Consider the following 6,324-nt stretch of genomic DNA (forward strand, 5'->3'; position numbering starts at 1 on the left):
GGGGAGACTCGGCTGGGTTCTGCTCTGAAGACTCCATGCCTATAGCAGAAGGAGCTCATCAACCTTCTGTAGCGACCCGACCCGAATGGGTCAAGTCTCTGTGCTTACGTGTCATCCCTGGATCGGTATGCTGACACACACAGTACTCGAAGGATTTATAACAGAGGTAAATCACATGTATAAAGTAACGTAAATACCATTACCTCAATCCAAATAGCGGAAGCAACAAGGTTGTGGTTTCCCATCAACACCAACGGCAAAGTTGAGTGTAGAAATCGTAACCCTAACGTATCACTTACTCGTCGTAAGAAACCTGCAACATGAGACGTTGCAGCCCGAAACGGGTCAGTACAGTGAATGTACTGGCAAATTCACACCATAGAGAATGATGAACAATGGCTATCACTACATGCATATTTGGCTGGTGGAAAAGCTCTATGGTTATAAGGTTTTTGCGTAAAGCCAATTTTTCCCTACTGCAAAGGAATAAATTTTTTTACTATCATGGTGGTTGTGAAACATTGAGAATGGTTGACAGCATTCTCAATCCCAACTAAAAATAATTAAAACCCAACAACATTAATTAGAAGTAACATGTTGAGATTCACATGATATTCAAGTACTAGATACTCAAGTTGTCCATAACCGGGGACACGGCTAATCATGATTAGTTTGTACACTCTGCAGAGGTTTGCGCACTTTTCCCCACATGACTCGATCGCCTCCGTTTGTTTTCTCGCACTACATGGTGTTTGAGAAACGGATGACCGAGACATAGTCTTTCAGAAGCGCTAGCACCTTACATGTGGCGTAGACCGGTACACCTACATCCCCTACATCTGCTAGTCCACCCCGTAAGAGTTCGCACAACTTAGTCAACTATGCCAGAGCCCATAGTAGCATGTGGCTGCACACGGAGTTTCTAGCATGAATTATCTTATGATCCCTTTGAGCCTAGGTGGCGGTCCGAAAAAAAACAGGCATGTCCTGATAGACATCAGGTGCCTCAATCCACCCAGATGTGTGTTTAAGTTGCCACCTTAGGTAAACCATTAAAATTATCAATCTCACATCTGTCATGGATATCACTCACCCAATCCACGTCTACTAGCATAGCATGGCATAATAAGAAAACGTAGAAGTAACTCCCAATGGTTTCATAGTAATACAGGTAATAGGTACTACCTCATCTACTTCCCATCCCACAATTTAATTAGATCCTAAACATGCAATGTGAGAGGATTGATCTAATGCAATAAAACATGGGTTGTAGAAAAGGTATGATCAAAGTGTGAACTTGCCTGCAATGTTGATGAAGATGATTCGCACTCAAAACTCGTGATAGATCTACTCGTCACACTCCGGTCAATCTATCATAAGCAAACAATATTAACCACACAATAAGTACTCATCTAAGGCACAAGTAAAACTCGAACGAGAGAACGAACCAGAAGGTTCATCTTAAGAACTCCGGTTGCAAAGAAAGAAGGAACCGAACAAAGAAACCAAAAACAAACGGCGGAAGAACAACTCGGTTCTAGCAAGATGAACTAGGTCAAAATTTTACAGTAGCAAAAACTTGTTCAAGTTGATTAGACGGAACGGCGGTTTCGAGACGAAACTCCAGGCGCTTGAATCACCTGATTCCGATAAATGAGCGAGAAGATAAACTAGAACGAAGATCGGATTTGAGATCACGATCGCGGAAAAGACGCGGAATAAATCCGACGAAAAGAAAGAGAAGAATGGTTAAACGAACGGGCGTCGTTAACCAAGAAATAACCGGTGATCACGTTCGTTGAGACGAACGGTCCGAAAGAAGAACGAAAACCAATCTAGGGTTTTCGGACAAAAAGACCGGAAAGAAATGGAAAACCGATCTAGAAAACCGGAACGGTTTAGCAAAAAACCGGAAACAAAAACGAATCGGTGGAGAAGAAAAGAATCGGTACGATTTATAAGAAAACCGATCCGAGGAAAAGAAAAGAGACGCGGCGCGGTACCTCCGGCGAGGTCTCTGGTGAGGGGCTCCGGCGGCGGCGGCGGTGGCGTGGGTGAGGGGCGGCGGCGGTGTAGGCAAGGCGCGGCGGCGGCGGGTGACGCAGGGCGCGGCGCGGGTGAGAGGCGCGGGGTGAGGCGCGGCTTGGATGGTGGGGAGAGGGGTTTTGATTTGATGTTTAGAGGGGGGGTGCTTGGGTATTTATATTGGGGAGGGGGGGTTTACTTGGGGTAGGGGACAAGAAAATAGACTTGGATTAGGAAAAAGAGTCCTAGTAGAAAAAAGAAAAGAAAACGGAACAAGGAAGGGCCGGCCTAAGTCCCGCTGGGACTCGGCTTCAGGCAAGAGGCGAGGCGGCTGCCTGCCTGCGCGCGCGCGAGGGGAGGGGCCGGCCGGCTGGCTGGGCTTTAGGCCTGGCTGGCCTGGCTCTCTCTTTTTAAAAAAAACGGTTTAGCGCGCAGAAAAAAAAACAAAAAGGAGAACTAAACGAACTCTGAAAAATCTAAAGTAAATTTTCTCCCACTCCTAAAAATGAGCCGAACAAAATGAACTTTTTCTCCGGGCCTAAAATGCAATTTTTGAAAATGTGCATTTTTCCCTATCCAGATAAAATGCAAATAAACTCCGGAAAACCAAAATTTGATTTATTCATTAAATCTTCATTTTTTCCTATATTTTGGGAAAGTCATATTATTCCCTCTCTCATATATTTTGACATCGGGAAAATTATTGAAGATAAAATAAATAAATTAAATGACCCTCTTTTCAAATTCGAGAAAACTCTCAAATATGAAAATAACGAAATCTCCAACTCTCTCCGAAGGTCCTTGAGTTGCGTGAAATTTCTAGGATCGACCAAAATGCAAGAAAATCGGATATGCATGATGATCTAATGTTCCAAATTGAAAATAAATTCAAAAGAACTTTGAATTTAATTCTTTGAAACTCCCAACTCATATTTCATATAATTTGAAGAAGTCATTTTATCTTCTCTCATGAAAATCATTGAGTCGCATAAAGTTTCAGAATTGGAATATTTTCAAATGAAATTCAAATATTTTCAACACCCCTTGTCATTTAAATAAATGGAAGGAGTCATGTCATCTTCTCTCCGGGGTTTAGTGTTTGAAAAGAATTTGAATTCATGGAGATCAGAAAGCAAATATGAAAGTTTGGGAAAGTCCTTTTATTCCCTCTCATTTAACTTTCAAAAAGAATTCGAATTTCACTCAATTTCACGCAATCAATCAAACAATCAATCTATCTATCTATTTGTTTATAACATTCCAAAATTTAGAATTTTGGGATGTTACAAACCTACCACCCTTAAAAGGAATCTCGTCCTCAAGATTAGGAGAGGCTAGAAAGAAAAAGGTTAGAGTTTGGGGGTCTCCTCAAAATCCATCAATCATCACAGGGGTCTGGGGTGCTACCACCCTTAGAAACCTGGTTATAGCTCCATCGAAACTCATATACTTCATCCATATTGTTAACAGTGTCGGTCTTCTCAGATCCCTGAGGAAATTCCTTCTCTGAGCTCTTCCGGTAGTGGCATAACCTTTTCCTCAATTCTTTTGTCATTTCCTCTTGGTAAGGTTATTTCGAGATTGGGTCTTCTTAGCTGACGGGTCTGGCGCCATTACTAAACAACTACCGATATCTCATGGCGGTCAACTATTTATGGTCTCTCCTGCAAGAAATGGGTCTTGGTTGATCCTCACCGTATAACCTACGGTTGGCACAACTGCCGTGTACAAGGGAAAAATTCTTATACCATTCTAAGGTTTAACAAGGTTTAATATCGTCGTCTCTCCACTATAGGCAAATCACTCAGATTTACCATCCCATATAGCAAGGCGAATAATAAGAGTAAGTCGGTATGGTGATCAATCCATCCCGCACCCAAATCATTACCTTGTATACGGTTTAGCGAATCTCGCATTGTAACACTCGGTCATCCTCACAAGCATTGCATAATTTCTCTTGTCAATGAACCAGGTTCGGATATATCCATAGATTCTGCAAGCTAGACAAACATCTATCGTTCCTTCACAACTCTCAGGTTTTGCGGTACTCCTATAAGATCGTCTATCGATAAAGGTATATCCACTTCCAGGGTTTTTCCTTCAGCAAGAATGTGCTTGCTCCTTGGCAGGTTCTGGAGCTTGTGGGTTATAGCCCATCTCCTCACTTGTAATCCTTGAACTCATCTTCGGGCAACTGATCATTAGTTCAACGTTCAACTTCCTAGTATTCTTAAATCCATCCAATTGTACTGTCTTCCTTCTATTGGCACCAAACTAGGACATGATTACTCAGACTCATCATGGAATTTCCATTGATCCATATTTCCAACATCATACCACCTTTATATCCAATGGTAACTCATCTCTTCATTCGCGTGGGGTATCCCTCATACCGAGATAAAACTTATACTTATGAAGTCCATATTCCACTTCGTGGTACATCATTATCCTTTCCGCGGTCAAGCGTCTTTACAGGGGAATATTGGCCATCTCTGCATGGCACTTCTTCAACTGGGAAACGTGAAACACATCTTGAACTCCTGACAGTCCTTCGGGTAACTCAAACTTGTAGGCCACTTCTCCCATACGCTCCAAAACTCGGTACGGTCCTACAAATCTTGGGGCTAACTGTACCTTAACTCCAAATCATTTAATTCCTCGCAGAGGGAACACATGAAGACATGCTCGGTCTCCAATTTCATAGACTACCTCCTTGAGTTTTTGAATCTACATAACTCTTCTGCCTGGACTGAGCTACCTTCAGTCTATCTTGAATCAACTTAACATTCTCTTCTGACTCCTTTGTTCCAACAACTGTCGGTCTCCTACTTCATCCCACATACTCTTGGGGCATCACACATATCGAGACAAAACTCGTATTCATTTTGTCCGAAATCCATTACAGGGTACTACCACCCTTAAAATGCACAAATTTTCCATAGACCATATTTCTCTTATCCTCAGAATGGCCAAAATTCTCCTTCATAGAGTATCAACTCATAAAATCCATATCAGTACCAACGATGCCACTTTATTGATTCTCAAATGATTACAATCTCTCGCTTCTCCATTACATGTCTCAACTCAACACCTCAATATAAAGGAAAATGTCCTCACTACTACGACTATATTTCTTCTGTTACAACTAAACTACTTATTACAAGTCTCCTTCTCCTTCGGACAATCTCTGGCAAGGTGCCCTGCTTTATTACAATGGAAACATATTACATCTGACAAGTTTTGAGGTTTTCTTGTGATTATATAGCCTCCTGGGGTTCTTGGCTTCCTTTTTGGGCAACTGTGGAGGTAGTGCCCTGACTCCTTGCACCTATAACATGTGATATGACTCAGATCCTTCCCGGAATCCAATCTACTTCACTTTCTGGACTTTTCCATTCCAATCAGGGCTTCTATTTCCTGTGGGTCATACTCTACTTCCTCAGCTGGGAATTCTACTAGATCCCCATTCATACAATTTTGGGAGATGTGTCCTTCTTCTCCTCATGAATAGCAAGACTTGGTGCAGGGTTTACTCGGGTCCTCTTTAGGTGTATCTTCCACATCTTCCTTCACCACAGTTTCTTCTAAAATTTCCATAAGGGCTCCTTTCATTTCTTCTTTCTTCTGCTGGATGGTTCTTTGTACCAAGGGGTAAATGTGACACCGAGCAGGGTAGTGGGTAGTCCCTTCACACAAGAAACAAGTGATCTGCCTAGCTGGGCATTCTTCAACTGGGTGACTTCCTCCACAATTAGGGCATTCATCCTTGTGTTCTTTATGGGTGTGTCCTATTTCTCCACAAATTTTGCATGCACAAGGTTTCTTCATGTCCTTTCCATAAGGCTTCAATTTCTGGGACACAAACTGAGTCTTTAGCAAAGTCAACTTAAATTCTTTCCAAGTGGTTACTCCTTGCCATCCATTGATGGTTTGGTACGTCCTCCACCAAGTAGCAGCACCTCTTTCAAAACATTGAAGAGCATGCTGGGCCATATCCTTTCCGACTATAGCGTTGTTCTCCATATGATTCTCCATGTTATGAATCCATCGGTCTGTCTCCAATTGACTCATCGGTCCAGAAAATACAAGCTCATCTCCATTCATCATCTATTGGGTCCATGGGTTTGGGGTGAGATAAGAGAGATCAAGAGAGAGGGATGCACACAATACAAAGAAAAGTTTTGAAAAGACAGATTTTTGTTGTGGTTGTCGAAAAAAACAACAAACAATTGACAGCTCACAAATGTCGCATCTAATGTAGGTATATAACAGGGGTTTGGTCTTCTAAAGGTCAATAAC

The sequence above is a fragment of the Triticum urartu genome, chromosome 5A (genome assembly GCF_056163025.1).
Source record: "Triticum urartu cultivar PI428250 chromosome 5A, HENAU_Tu73, whole genome shotgun sequence".
In the NCBI taxonomy this organism is placed as follows: domain Eukaryota; kingdom Viridiplantae; phylum Streptophyta; class Magnoliopsida; order Poales; family Poaceae; genus Triticum; species Triticum urartu.